Raw genomic sequence first — 15,550 nt, 5'->3', positions numbered from 1 at the left:
TCTGCGCAGGCGCGGCGCCTTTTAAAGCGGCGGGGGAGCGGACTGACGGGCAGGGGGTGGGACGCGGCCGCGCGCGTATTTGCATGCGAGCCACGCCCCCGGAGCCGGCATGATTTGCATGTGGGCCACGCCCCGCCGGCGTGACCGCTCCGACCCGCCGCCCCCCCACCATGCGCGCCGCCGGCTCGCTGCTTTACATATCCGGTCCCACCCCTTCCTCTCCCTCCTCCAATAGCGCGGCTAAACCCGGCCCTCATTTACATGCGAGGCCCCGCCCCTTCCCCGCGGCTGCCGGGCCCGGTGCATTGTGTAAGAACCCGTGCCGCTCCGTGCGCGCAGCGCGCATGCGCCAGTTCTCCGCCCCGCCGGCACTATTTGCATACAAGCCCCGCCCCTTCCCGTAGGCCCCGCCCCCGGGCCGCATGGCGGGCGGCGAGAGGGCGGCTGTGGCGGAGGAGTTTCCGCTGCCATCCCGCGACAGCCCCGCAGTGACACCCCGCACCCCGCCCGGCCTCGCAGCCCCCGGGCAGGACGGGCTCGGGGGCCCTCGGGGCTTCCCGTGAAGTCCCACCGCGCCAGACCCCTCCGCAGGCACCAGCTCATGGGCAATTTGAGCATTTCCAAGCGAGAGGAGGCGAGCGGGGTGTGCACGCCTGTCCCACAGACCCCTCGTTATCAGTCTCTGTTATCTGTGTGGCTGACCCCTTGCTATCCATCTCTGTACGCCACCGCACCAGGCTGGAGTGCGGAGGCCGCCGGAACCACGGGGAGATGATAAGGGTGATGCTAAGGGGGGATGCAGATCAGGCAGGTTTGGGCTCACTTGACTCGTTTAAGTCAAGGACAGCACTGGTGCATTGCATACGAGAGCATTAAAAAGGGATCAGCCCGCAAGGTTTTTCTTCTGGCATAAGCAGGCTCTTTAATTTCTTTCTCCTACAAGGAAATGGAGGGTAAAAGAGGGCCAAAGCTTTATTTTCTTCTAGCTGATGTGATAATGAAGCATGTGCCTGCCTAGAAAAACACCCCTCCTTCCCCAATCCAAACCTGAAGACATTTATTTCTGTTCCGCAGCAGCTCTTATAAACGGGTTTTCTTGTCGGTGTACTAAATGGCAGGTTTAGTATGCATGGCTGGTACGTGTCTCACAGGACTGCCTCCAGTCTTCTTGGAGCTTCCATCCTCTGCTGCAACACAGACTGTACCTTTCCTCAGCTTCTTTACACAACCAGAGCTTTGATTTGACACTAAAATAACCTGGCGCTGCCAGGCTATCTGAAGAGATACATCAAAATGTAAGCAGTGACAGCAGCCACCTATTTGCACTGCATATTTATATCCTGCAAAGGGAAAACTCTGTCACTTTCTTACCGTCTTCAGAAGAGGATCTGAGGACTTCCTTTTTTTACCGAGAGCAGGCAAATATTTCTGGCTCTGGAGCTGTTTATTATGCAAACTGCTTTAGTCACTGTTAGATTTTTAAATACAAACATAATGAAAGGGCTGTTTCAGACACCGGGAAGAGGTGTGTGTCCCTGGCTCACAAGAATGAGGTGAAAGCGGGCTTTGCTCTGGGTTTGAGCCCCTCCTTGCTGCCATCCAGGGCTACAGGGCTGTGTCTTTTGGGACAGCCTGGGAGCGGGCTGGCACCTCCCGCTTCCAACATTAGCAATTCCTAAAAGCTGCTTCTTTGAAGCAGCAATCTCACTTTGAATCTCACATCTTTGTCTCCCCGAGAAGCCCTGCTCAGGTGGCTGCGCCTGCCACAAGAAAGGGACCTGCCACCACCTCTCCAGCACCCTGCAGCTGCAGCCAGCCCTGCGCAGGGGTAGGCAGCACGGCCCCTTCCAGCAGCTGCCACCTTCACAGGCGTTTGCAAGCGCGTCTGGTTGCAAAGCAGAGCCCCCGAAACCGGCACACGAGAGGCTCAGCGCTGTGCTGCCTGCAGGAGCCTGCTGACAGCCAGATGGGAGAGCCCCGAAGGAACAGGGAGCTTCCCACTTTGGTACCTCAGGTCCTGACAACGACCACTCCCATGGCAGCAGTGCCAGAGCCATTAGTGACAAGCAAAACCTTGTGCTCTGCTGTCAAACACTGCTGATGCCATGGAGGAAAGCTGCAGCTGAGGCAGCCGTGCTGGAGCCAGAGTGAGCTGTCTCTCCCAGGAATTGGTTCCCATCTGCTACACGGAGTCTCCTTCTCTGGAGCTATTTGAAACCCACCTGGACACAATCCTGTGCAACCTGCTGTAGGTGAGCCTGCTTTAGCAGTGGGCTGGACTAGGTGTTCTCCGGAGGTGCCTCCTAAACCCAGCTATTCTGTGTGATCCCTTTTGTCCCCAGTCTTCCACAGGGTTATCCTGGAGCCTGCAGGGAGCCCCTGCTCTGCTGTTAGAATGCAAGAGGCAGGGAAATATACAGCTTGTTCAAAACACATTAAACCATAACACCTGTTTGGCCCCAGCTGTTGCAATGAGCTGTATGATAAAAAAAAACCTTCTGATCTCCAAACCTATAACCTGCAGCACCAGCGTCCAGGAGGCTGAACCTCCCTCATCCCCTTCCATGCTGGCATTCCTTGGGACACGGGAGGCTCTCCCAAAAAAGAGGAAAGCTTGTATAGGACACACCATTGTACAACCCAGGGAAGTGGTATGGCCCCAAGCCTGCCAGAGTTAGAGAAGCATTTGGACAATGTGCTCAAGCACATGGGATTCTTGAGGTTGTCCAGCGCAGGAGCTAGACACGGTGATCCTTGTTGGTCCCTTCCAGCTCGGGAGATTCTGTGATTCTCACCAGCCCTTTCCACGGTGGAGGCTGGAAGTGAAGGGGTTAACATGCTTGGACCTGCTTCCCTGGCGAGGCTGTGCACACCCCATCAAGATAAATGGGGAAAGTTCACACCTCTGAGTGCTGTGGTCTCTCTCCAGGGCTCCCCGGGACCAGTACATCACCATCGGGTTAATGTAGCCTAGGTGATTGCCTGCAAAAAGAAACAGCTGGAAACGATGTGTTTAAATTAAATCATAAATCATCCAGGATATAAAACCAGTAGAAAAGCCTCCAGTTCTTGATCCTCGTGAATTGTGAGATTTGATTTATCTGGTGCACTCGGGGCTTCATGCTCTCCTCAGGGTGCATGTTTTGGGAGAAAGGGGTGGGTGCTGTTTTCCTGGCCAGCTTTGCAGTCCTGTGTCGGGATGGGATCCTACACCTTGCTCCAGCCTGAGTCCCCACTCTTGAGCACGGACCAACGCACGAAAAGAAACGTCGACATCCAAACCCCTAAACCCTCCACTGCCCTCTTCCCAAGCCTTGCTTTTAGCCTCAAGTGAAGCCATCTACATTGTGTTCCTTCAGTTAATTGTCCTTTATAGTTAACTTGATTATATGGTGCATTTCAAGTTTGAAAGCAAAACAGAATTGGTAATCAAATACCCTCATATCTTGGTATTTTTGATTACAAGATCAAAAGTTCAGGCCTTAGAGCTTGTTTCGGAGTGCAGAAGGAAGAGCACAACATTGCCAACTCATTCAATTTTATTAGCAGTCCCACATATCCAAGTTCACTTGTTTAGTTTTCCTTTATATAATTTTGTAAAAATCTCTACTTTTGTCAGAGGCAGCAGCCAGTTTCTAGTATTTATGTTTTAGGAGAAAAAACAAGCAACAAAACCCCTCCATCTGAATATGAAACAAGTGCATTCTGCTCATGAAGATGTAACAAAGAACCAGTTACAAAACATATTTAAACCCCGAAATCTAATTTTTAAAAGCCTCTAATGATCTTTTTAGTCTCAGCTCATTTGTAAGAGGTTTGGATACTTCTATCACTAGCCTACATTTTTTTCACAGCCAGAGACCTGCCTGATGTGCAGGATTCCCAGCTGGTGTCATCCTGTAAACCTGCTGTCCCTAGAACCAAGTGACACTGGTACAAAATAGGAACAGTCAGATACACGACTCCCCACTCATTTTTCATTAGCATGACCTGCTCAAAACACTCATACCTATTATGTACTGTCGGATACATTGAAACTAAATTATCTCAGTGCTCTGAAAAAAAATCCACTTTAATAAACTGCAGCAATTATTCACAGTTTTATATGTAAGACAAGGGAGCAAATTAAGCAGAACCAGCAGATACGATTGTAAGTGGGAGCTTTCAAAGGTCAGTCTTAATTACTGAGTTTCACCTGGGATGGGAGAAGCTTGCAGAAGTCCTGGGAAATTACCAGTTAGAAAACAATAGCTGATATCACTTGAACTTTATTATGTCCTCATTTGCCTTGCTTCAGGGAGCCAGCAGTGGTAGAGAGGTTGGTGTAATGGAAAGGAGAACATTCAGATTATAATCTAAAGAGCACGTACCTGGATTTTCCGCTGACAGTCCCAAGCACATACACACGGAGATCTGCTGCGATGCTTTGTGGCTGCTGCATGGGCAGTGTGTAACACCAAATGCAGTCAGGCCCATATATCCCTCTGTGCCTCATTGCCTTCGTGCTCCTAGCGAATAAAAGTGACTCTCCCGCTTGAGAAAACAATGAGAAACACATAAACAACACCTTGCTTCAGCCTGGCCTCCCGATTTTACTGTGCAGAGCAGTCAGTGCCCGGTATTTGGAGATTACCCCACCCCGGGGCTCCCGGCAGCAGAGCGTGGGCGCTTTGGGAGCCCCACAGCACGTGAGAAAAGCCACCCTTGCATAACGTGGCAGGCGTGGGAGGCAATAGGATGGCTCTTTTAGAGCATTCATATGTTGCAAATACAGCTAAGGAGCCATTTCATATAATCTGTGCCCCTGGAATGAATTTCTCATGAATTTAGGCTAGCTGGTTTCACTTTTATCACCCGCAGTTGATTTCAGTGGCTGTTTCTCACAATATGACATAATTCTGTGATACAGATTCCTGACATTGCAAGGAAAGGGTCCAAGCATTTCTATTCACATCAGAACTACTATTAAAAAATACCCTGAGTTAAATTTGGTGCCCACAGTTAATAAATGGCTTTCCTTTGCAGTACAATGAGATAATATTTCCCCTGTCTCTAGTGTTTTCCATCCAAAGGAAAGAAGAATCCCCATTTTGGGAAAGAAACTGCTCACTTGGAGCATTTCCATTTCTGGAGTTGCACCACGTGGAGTATGCTGGGCCCAGCTCCAGGAGATCCGAGCAGCCTAAACCCATCCAAAATCCACAGGAGCTCTGATACTCGTCACTCCAAGTGCCAGGCCAGACGTATCCCGGAGACTGGCCCTGCTGAAGTCGGGAGCACTTTAGAAAAGGAGCTTTTAAAGACTTTGCTCAAGTCAGTGGCAAGCACTGAAAATTCAGCAGAGGCTCTTGGCACAGCTTCCCTGTGACGTGCCACTGTGCCATCCCCCCCCGTCCCGTGCCAAAAACCGGCTTTTAGCTGGAGGGCTTTGAGACAGCCTAAACTCAGCCTAGCCTGGAAAACTCAGTGGAAGAGAGCCCCCAAAATGTGGGGAACTGACCTTAAGCTGCCTTGCCCTGCAGGCTGGAGAGGAGTCTGGCCAAACGTGGGCGCATTCCGACTTGAAAGGTCGAATGAGGTGTGAATTGCTCACACCTTAGTCAGGAGGTGACATGTGGCCCCATTAATGGCTTTATTAGCTTTGGTGGCCCCATGCAATTGGGCGGCGCTTCCCAGCGGGAAGGAGAGCCCTGTGCTCGCAGGACTTCAAGGGCTGCTCGATTCCTGCCCTGCCGCAGCTTTTTCTTGGTGTCTGTGCTCACTGAACTGCTGCTTTCACGCGGCAGGGATGGCCCCAGGAGTGCTGTGCCCTGCTTGGTGCACCCGGCTGTCTGGGGGATCCCACCCTGCATCCCTTCCAGCACAGTCCTTGGACAGCCATAAAGGCACTGGCAGCTCTTTCCGAGTGCCTCGGCTCTCTTCTGCAGCTCTTCCCGGGCTCTGGATAGACCTGGTCCCCTCTTGGCACAAAAAGGAAACAAACCAGAAGGTCTTTGGCGAGTTGACACTTGGTAAAGGTGAGAGAGAGACCAGCCCTGCTTTTGGGGCTGCAAATCCCCTACTCTAAGGAGGGTCTGCTATAGGTTACCCTGTTTTTAGGCTCTCTGTGCTTCAACTCATCATCTGGCAGATGAGGCTCACAGTTCCTCCCTGCCAGTGTGAGTGGCAGGGTGAGAAATGCAGGTGTGGGATCCTCTGTTGATTGTGTGAGAGTGATCCAAAGGAGTGGGGACATTTCCAGGTCTGAGCTAATCAGCCTGATTAATATTGCCATTACTGAGCAGATGTAGCTCAAGGTGGGGTCTGTTAAGGACCATCCTCTCCCTGGAGGTGGATTGGCTCTTAGCACCCCCTCCCAGGCCATCAAACTGTGCCTGGGTCCAGCCTGGGTGCAAATCTTTGGCTTAATATCAGGATGCAGCGAGCCATTGGCAGAGGCAAGTGTGGAACCTGTCAGGGCTGATCATTGAGGGCAGGATTGCCATGGCTCACCCCACAGAGCAAACCCAGGAGCCAGCAGCACCTGCACCCCTGGGTGCTAGCCATGAATGCTATGTCACAGCTGGATGCAGTGTCCACAGGCAGTGTCACAACAGGCTGGAGAGGTTTGGGAGGGATGCTTGTGTCTAAGCCTGGTGCTGCCCTGCTGTCAGGCTAAGGCTGCTGGCTCTGAAACTCCCATGATCAAATTTGTACAGCTGATAGCTCCGTTTGAAAATGGCCATATCGCTGGTTTGAAATGTACTTTTCATGGTTTCTGCTGGAACATAAATCTTTCCTAAAATAACTTGCAATGTTAGTATTGTAACAGAGCTACAAAAGCCAAAGTGTGAGCTCTAGATCAGGAAATCCACCAAAACCTCAAGTGGAAATAACTACTTTAATGTAATTTTGTCAAGGAGGAAGTAATGACGATACTTCATAAGGGAACAATAATCTCAAATAATGAATAAAAGTAATGGTGGAACTGATTTTTAAAATAATGAGGTTTTTGGCATGCCTTTTTTCCTTTATTTTTAAAGGAGGCTTATTATCTTCGTTGGAATTTAGATTTTTAAACTCTCGCAACCCTCTAGAACATTAAGAAACATTTCCATGTCCTACAGAGCTCTTGATAAAATGTGAGATGAATATAGTCAAGGGCAAGGATTTCATACCTCCTTTCAAAAATCCCTATCCTAGAAATAATGAGACTAGATTTAAAATAATAAATGTAACTTTCTGTTTAAATTCTTCGCACTAATGTCTTGAAGGTGCTTTTTATTATCATTTATTAAGATGCGGTGGAATAGAAACATAGACCTGATCTGCTCAATATAGCTGCACTGATTTAACACAGCAGCAAATCAGTTCAATTAGATCAGTGATTAGACCTTATGTGAGCACTCCTCCATGCTAAGGGAAGCTTACACTGCTGGTGAGTTACATCTTTGGGTCAGAGAAACAAACTGCTTGCTTAATAATAATAATAACAACAGTAATAATAACAACAGCAACAGTAATAATAATGACAACAACAACGTTTTTCCTTTAACACAGGTTTTTCTTCTTGATGAAGCCAGAGGAAGGGGCAGGTAAGTTGTGAGGAGGGAAGTTGTAATCACCGCCTGTGTCAGGATATAGGTGGGATAAACTTCTTATGGTGGTGACCTCTAAACCCTGTTCAACATGTCCACGTCTGGTTGGGCAAGATGGAGCAAGGCAAAACACACAAACCATAACTAGCAAAAGGATTGTCCAGCAGACTGTCCAGTAGTCTTGGGTCTGTACCATCTGTGTCTGAATCAACATTTGTGTCAGTAGAGAGAGAGAGATAAAGAGGCAGAAATCATCACTGCTTTAGAGAGCTCTGGTGCTGTGGAGACAGGACAGAGATGTGGATAACCAGCTATCTAAAATGATATTTAACCTAATCTAAGGCCTCTGTCCGAGGCTGATGAGGATGCTTATCTTTTGCTACTGTTCCCAGAACAACAGGAGCTCTGTGCAAGCAGCCCCTGGTGTCTGCTTGGAAAAGGGGGTAGAGATGGTCTGGACACACACACGGGCAGCTGGCAGCAGGATCAGCCCTTCTCAAGACAGGGAGCTTTTCTTAGTGTGTCTGAGGGTTTCTTGCATGCAGCCCCAAGACCTCCTGGCAGCAGGTTGTGACACAGAGAGCAGATGACTTCCTAAGGCTTTTATCAGGGTTGTGCACCTCTGAATTCATCATGGAGATATGTGAGTATTAGCTCTAGGTAATAAAGTAAGGGCGTGCAGATGCAGTTATAAGGAGAGGCTTAGCCAGCCCTAATTTGAAATATAGGCTTAAATATCCTTCTGTAGGGTTGGTATAAGCAGTGTGTTTGTAGGAAAGCAGCCTGGTGGCAAAGCAAAGCGTAGCTCGTATCACAGCCCAGCCACGTGCATGTGAAGAAGCCTTAAAAAATAAATAAAAGTAACAAGGAGCCCATGGGAAAGTGTCACTTCAGAGCCTGGAGCTGGAGCGGGAAGACAGCAACAGTGGTTTTGTCCAGCTCTTGGTCTCCCTGAGTTCCTGCGGCCATGGACTGGGGTTCATATTTCCCTCCAGGGACACGGGAGAGGCTCCACAAGCCCATTGCAGCTGCTGCAGCCAGGCTCTGTGGCTCCGAGGGGAGCAGCCAGCAGGGAGATCATGGGTGAGACAGGAGAAGCGAGAAAGGTTTTGGAGAGGATGGAGATGCAACTGCTATATGCTTGCCAGACAGGCGGGACCAGCTCCTTCCTTCTCCTCCAAGCTGAGCCTCAGCTCTGATTGCTGCCACTCTCCTTTCCTCTTCCAAGGCCTCCCAGATGCAGCAGAAGGAAGAGAATTGGAGATGGGTCTGTACAGCCATGAAATGCCACAGAGCAGCAATTTCCATTCATTCTGCCCACGAAGACCACAGCCCCTGCAGTGCTGGGAACTGGTTTTTGATGATGATATTTGGAGCAATCAAGATGCAGAAGAAATAAATGCAAATACACTGGGCCAGCTGCTGGCACAATGCTAAGCCAAAGCCACTCTGAAAGCAGCAAGAAAGGTTATGGTTCACAGAGCTTCAGGAAGGGTCCCAAGCCAGACATACAGAGGGGAGGGGACGCATAACACCAGAGCAGCTATTCACTTCCAATGTGGTCTGGAAGCACAGGGCAAAATCCTGGCCCCTGGGAAGCTGCAGGTGCTGAGCATTAACTCCAGCAGAAAATGTCTGAGGTGTAAGAGAGCTCAGTGCCTGAGTAACTTGATCTTGTTGAGCCCTGACCTGGCTCAGAGAGGTACTGGAAGGGTTTTCCCAGGAGTATGGACAGAGCTCTTGGGCACACAAGGTGACGGGCAAGAGAAGAAGCTGTCACTGTCAGGTTTACTCAATGTGCCTCGAGCATGTCTTTGCTGCTGAGGGCTTTGCCAGCTCCATGTCTTTGTTTTGCATGGACCATGTTGAAATCAGCCATCCTTCAAATGTGTTGTGTTAGCTGCTGGTAAAAGCACAAAGCGCTGAGCGTGGCAATGCAGGAGGGCTGCAGGCCAGCTGCTTGCATTGCCTGCCTGCCCGAGGTCCCAGTGTGGCAGTGGGGATGCCTCTCTCCCAGGAAAGCCCTCGGATGGCTGGAGTTTCCAGCCCAGCGTAGCAGAGGGAAGCAGCACCAACACAGCCTGTGCTGCTGCGCCAGGACGTGAGGACTCAGGAGCTGTTACCCGTGCAGTGGTGCCAGCTGGCAACCTGGCACAGGCAGCTCACGAGTTATAATCCAAAATAGTCCCCAACAAATGGGCATGGGGCCAGGCTGGGGCTGGGAGGGGAGCATGGCCCTGTGCCCTCCATGGGGTGCGGGCTGTGCACTCCAAAGCTCTGCCATCCCCATCCTGTGCTGCTCCTGATGTCAGCGAAATCCTGCTGTGCCTCCTCCCTGGAGTGAGACACCCCGGGCTGGCAGGGCCCGCTGTCACCAGAGCAGGGCACTCATTCATAAATCCAGCACTGGCTGGGATGGAGCTTAGGGGAGGAGCTGGGAATGGAGCAGGGAACAGGGACTGCTTTGTTGGGATGGAGCTGGCGTGGAGAGCATGTGTGCATGGATGGAGCTGGGGGAAGAGGATCGATGGCTTTGTGGTTGAAAGCTCATGGTCAGCTGCTGCTTACTCTGCTTGTGGCATGGCTCAGCCCATCTGTGGCACCCAGCAGCACCCTGAGCCCCTGCCTCAGGTCAGCACTCCCCAGCCTCTGCCCTATTCCTCCCAGAGCAGGCCTGGCAGAAGGGCTCACAGCAGGGAACGGCACTGAGAAAACCCCCTTATGCCAGCACACAGCACAAGCCACAGAGACTGCAGGCTCTTCTGGCTGCTCACTTGCTTGAGGTTGCTCCTCAGGGCCTCAGTTTCCCCAGCTGCAAAAGGGAAGGGGTGATGCTAGCTCCTTGAAGTGCTTCAGAGGGAAAATCCTGCAGGAAAGGCTGGCAAGGACAGGAGCTGCCATCAGCAGGGCTGGCCCTGGGGGAGGGTGTGGACGGATGCTGAGCAAGGTGAGAGGGTCCCAGCTGGTACAGAGAGGCAGCCCTGAGCTTGGCAGCAGCTCGTGGGTGTTTATGGGGGCTTGGCAGACAGTGGGGCAAATGCTGCCAGTGCCCACAGCCATCAGCCAGTGCCCACAGTGCCTTCAAGGATCTAATCCACATCACACACAGTGCTGTGACACCTGCAAGGTCCTATACAGCTCCTGGGTGCAGCACCTGGCCCAGATATGCCAGCATCATCCCCTTCCCCACTGACATGGGCCAGATAACTGGCACTGCATCAAGGATGGACTCCAGGATCTTCCTGAACCCCACCACATCACCAGGACTCATTGTACTCTGCCTCTGGCCTCACCCTGCTCTGCTCACACCTCTCCAGCAGCCCTGGAGTTACTCCTGATTTACACCTCATCTGGCCTCATTGTTTTTCTCCTTTGTACCAAATTGCTGGCGTGTCTGAGATCCAATTCTTTTCATGACTGTTATAAAAACTAATAAACTTCAGCCCAGCCTCTGGAAGCCCAATTGCTGTGTTTGTGCATCTGTATGGTCACCAGGGCAGGAAGAACTAGAGCTGTCAGCACATCCAGGCCCATACAGACACCCTTGGGGCAGTCAGACATGGTCATAGTGCTTAAGACCATGTGCTGCAACTGCTTGATAGGTAACTTAAATATAATGAAGTTGATCAGCACCAACCCAAATTGCTGTGAGCAAGACAACAGAGGGGAAGGGCTCTGGGAAGGGTTTTCTGCTTCAGCCAGAGAAGAATTACTGCTGGCCCCTGAGCATGAATCCACATCTGTGGGTGAGAAGGGGCTTTTGCCCTTTCTGTTCAGTCTATTCCTGTTTCATGTACCAGTGTCAGTGTGACTGTCCCATCACACCCCTGTCCTTAGGCAGGGATGGGGACATGGCCCTGGGAACAGCTGGTGGTCACAGCCACCGACAAAAGCAGGAGATGCCCCAATTACAAGTGCAGCAGGTTGGAAATCTCCTCAGCCCTCAGTTCTGTGACCTTTGGGGCCTCCAGTCTCCGATTAGCATGGGCTTTGTGCTGCAAGGGGCTTTGCTGGGTCCTAGTGCTGCTGCCCAGTGGAGGCCCCTGAGCCCCGAGCCTGGCTGTCTCCCCTGCCATGGGGCAAGTGCTGCCCTTCCATCGGTGCTGGAGCAGCTCCTTCTTCCCGTGGTTGGCATCATGAGCTGGCTCAGCCACAAGTGATGTGCACTCACAGGTGCTGCCCTCCATCCTCCAACCACCCACGCAGATCCCATGGTGGCACTACACACTAGAAAGTGAATTTTCAGGGCAACATCTTGAAATGGGCAGCTCAGATTTGTTTCCGCATTACTGTGCACGGCGTCCTCTCTTGAATTGGGGTAGGGGGCTATGGGAGGGGGCAGTGGCTCTGGAGAGTAGAAATCTTGAGGTTTTATGACACTGGTGAGGCTGTCTGTCCTCATAGCCCCAACTGCCCTGATCATCTGTCCCTGCTTCATGCCAAGGTAAATGATAGGAAAAGCCACAGGACAAGGGAGAGTCTGGAGGACTGTGTGGATGGGCTGTGGGTAGGGCACAAGGCTGAGCTGCATCGAATTCTCTCCCCTGATGCATTATCTCCTTTTCTGCTGGTCTCTGCTGCATCCTTCTGTGGCAGGGTTGCATGTCTGATCTGCCCTGTTAGCGGCTCCATCAGCAGCCTCCAGCCTTGGGAACCAGGAATAAGGAGCAACAGCAGATCATTAGCGTGTCTCAGGTCTCCCCTGATAATTAAAGAGCCCTGCAGATGAGCAGGTTTGTGTTGTCCCATGTGTGCCTGCTGAAATCTTCCACTACTTGCCAGCAGAGGAGCCTGTCTTATCAGTGCTTGCAGCTGACAGCACCTGCTTGGATTTTCATGTTTTCAGACTGGTCGTTTTTAGAATTCAAAAGTTGCAGCCCATTTAATTTTTTTACGTTTCATTCATCTTGGGGCTGAAAATAGCCTGTGCAGTTTCAGATCCTTTTTTTGTTCTTCTTTGTTTTTTAAATAATTGGTTTCATTCTCAGACAATCTCTTTGCTGCAAAAAAAAAAAAAAAGTGTCTTCAGATTAAGAGATTTGTCTTGATTTAAAAGCTGCTGGTAGAATGGCCCAAATAAGTGCCACCTCCATGTGCTCTGTGACCATAAATCCTGCCTGTGCTCCTTGGCTGCCAGGTTCTCCCACAGGTAGCCAAACTGATCCTGAGTGATCAATACCAAAAGGCTTGTTTTAACAATTCAGAAATGGATTAGTGGTTGTGCTTCTGAATTTCCAGAAAACTCACCACAGGACCAGGGAGCGGGGCTGTGCACATGGGGGGTTCCTCGTGCACAGGATGAAGGCAGCCCTGTGGCTCTGGGCTCACACCAAACCAAACCACTGCACCCCAGTCCCCCCCCCCTCTTCCCAAGACACACACAAACGGCTCAAAGTATCGAACTACAAATGAAAACTGAGTGGTAGTGTGATTTCAGATTAAAATGCACACACCTGTGTGCATTTGTGCAAAGGCCACAGAACACAGCAGCAAACAGCCAGCACTGTGATGTCTTGAAAGGGAAGGAAAAGGAAAGGAAGGCAGCTGTGTCTGTCAATGCAGGAAGAATGAAGGGATGCCATCGGATATTGTAGGTGAACAGCAACTGTTAAGAGCGACTGAAATCCAAATTGCAAGAAATTTTTCTTGCTGGGCCCTCTCCACAAGAATTTCCCATCCTGGAGCTGGAGTGCATTATGCCTGGAAAGCCAAAGTCCCCTGGTCCCCAGCCAGGTTCAGGGGCTCACTGCAGGGCTCTGCTGACTCTCATGGTGCTGGGTTAGTTATTAGTCACACCATATAGAGCTGCTGTCACCCTTCACTTTGCGTGCCTGAGATGGGATTAACATCTGGCAAGTGCCACAACCAGACTGTCTGGTCAGCCCCAGCTCCTCACCCTGCTCCTCAGCTTGTGGCTGAGTCCTTGTCCACTTGGGCTGGGGGAATGAAAATAAACAGAGACTCGCAGCTTTGCTGCCAGTCAGGCAGAGGAGAAGGCTTCAAGCCTTCATTTGGATTTGGTTACAGCAGCAACAAAGTTATAACAGGAACTGATATTTTTATTCTTTTCATTTGCATTTGAAATGTCGCTCTCGGGACTTCACTATTATTGTTCCTGCAAATGTGTGCCTTGATTTTTCCAGTCCTGAACTGTGCCGCACACATGGATACTGGAACTGATCTCCTGCCCTGCAGAGACCAGCCATCCAAATTTCACTGCCAGGAAGAAACTAATTGGAGAGGGAGGCAAGCAGAAATTAAATGGGATGGGAGAGAAGCAGACACTCTTCACCCTAGGAGCATGTTATAGATCTGCTTCTGCACTCCTGTCCACTTTGGCAAACTGATAAAATCAGCTCGGCAACAATAAAGTTCCTCCTGGGTGTTGTAATTTATTTGTGATTAATTCCTACATAGCCCAGAGCAGAAGTTTCTATTTTAAAGATATTGTTGCTAGTAATTTTGGAGTGACACCCCTGGGAGGGCTGAAATGGCTGGGACCCTCTCTCTTTAGGTGCTCTACAAACATGGGACAGGAGCTGTATTGCAGTTGTACCCCAGAGGAGCTGAATGTGGGGTAAATCCTGTTTTTTTCCAGGAGATCTCACCAGACCCCCTGCACCCAAACCCCTTATAGCAGCAGCAAGGGAATCTCATGTGAGCAATGCGTGTGGCCAGAGTAGGTGCAGTTGTTCTTGCACATGAAAGGAGTCTGGGTCCTGGAAACGAACCCTTGGATTTTTTCCCAGCGCAATGTGCTTGTAGGAGAATAACAAACAGAAGATCACAGGGGGCTTTATCAGGTCATGCACCATCTGGTCTCTCATTCTTGGCTCCAGAAAGACTGAAGGGCTTGTCTCAGCCCACCATCACTCCTGGAAATGGTTAGCATATGTGAGGGCTCTTGGCAGTCCCTGGTGCTGGCCAGGGACAACAGGACTTTGTGAGGAAATCGAGGTGAGCTGGCCTCCTCTGACCCTCCTGGTTACACCAGAAATATTTGTGTGCTCAGATCTATGCTCAGCTCACCAAACTGAGCTGGAGTCCATCTCGCTGTCCCAGGTGATGCTGTGATGTGGAGGACTTGTGTTGGTGAGGCAGCAAGAAGATGAGAACCCGTTGCGCCGCACGGTTGTGACCACCAGACCAGGAGCTGCTCTCTCCACTCTTCTTGCCCAGGCCTTGCCAAGTGCCATTGCTCTGCATCCAGCTGGCGATGCCTGGTACCATCTGTGTCACCCTGCCAGCAGGGTTGTCCTCTCCTGGGCAAACCTACTTGGCTCCCTCAGGCTTTGGTGCTGCCAGAACTCTCTCAGCTGTGCTTTGACAAGAAACAGAGACCTGCTGCTGGAAGGGGCTGGGATCTGCAGTGGTGCTTTTATTTCAGATGTTCACATTCTTTCCTCCTAGAAAACACTCCAGCTCTTCCTCCTCAGCAGGGAAAAAAAAAAAAAAAGGCTGCAGGAAAGGATCTGGAACATGCTAATAACTGCACCCGCCTCTCGGGGCACATATCAATCTTCCCACAACGTTCCCATGGAGATGACCCAATCCTCCTCCTCCTCCAGAGCTCTTTAACCTGCTACACAGGCAGGGAAAGTTTGTTAAAACCAAATCTCTGAAAATCCAGCAGAAGTTCTTTTGGGAAGGGAGATGTAGGGACTTGAGGTGCAGCACCCTCTGCTTCACACCCCAGAGGAGCAAAGCAGTGCCCAGCAGGGAGTTCAGCCCCTTGGAAGGAAGGGAAAGATCAAAGCAGGGGGAACAGCCGTCAGATGCCTGAGGTGACCCAAGGAAGTCACGGGGTGACCCACACCCATGTTTACCCCAGCATGACGTTGCTGTCTGCCCGGCTGCTTCCCTGCAGGCTCTGCAGTGAAAGGGAATGATCCTGGAGGGCCTGCTACTCCAGCCTTGGGAGAAAACATCATGCAAAAGTCATGGCTACATCTGCTGAGGGGCTGATAACTAGC

The 15,550-nt window shown here is 50.9% G+C and overlaps 1 long non-coding RNA gene across 1 annotated transcript; it reads left to right on the top strand.

Moving 5' to 3' along the window:
• The first annotated feature begins 5,678 nt into the window (after positions 1-5,678).
• Positions 5,679-11,385, top strand: LOC138121006 (uncharacterized). Its single transcript, XR_011156036.1, has 3 exons — positions 5,679-6,017; positions 7,540-7,574; positions 8,806-11,385. It is a non-coding gene; the product is annotated as an uncharacterized lncRNA (long non-coding RNA).
• The last annotated feature ends 4,165 nt before the right edge of the window (positions 11,386-15,550 follow it).

The sequence above is a fragment of the Aphelocoma coerulescens genome, chromosome 20 (assembly GCF_041296385.1).
Source record: "Aphelocoma coerulescens isolate FSJ_1873_10779 chromosome 20, UR_Acoe_1.0, whole genome shotgun sequence".
Lineage (NCBI taxonomy): Eukaryota > Metazoa > Chordata > Aves > Passeriformes > Corvidae > Aphelocoma > Aphelocoma coerulescens.
Note: the sequence above shows the minus strand (reverse complement) of the source record. Positions and strands in the feature narration are given on the sequence as shown.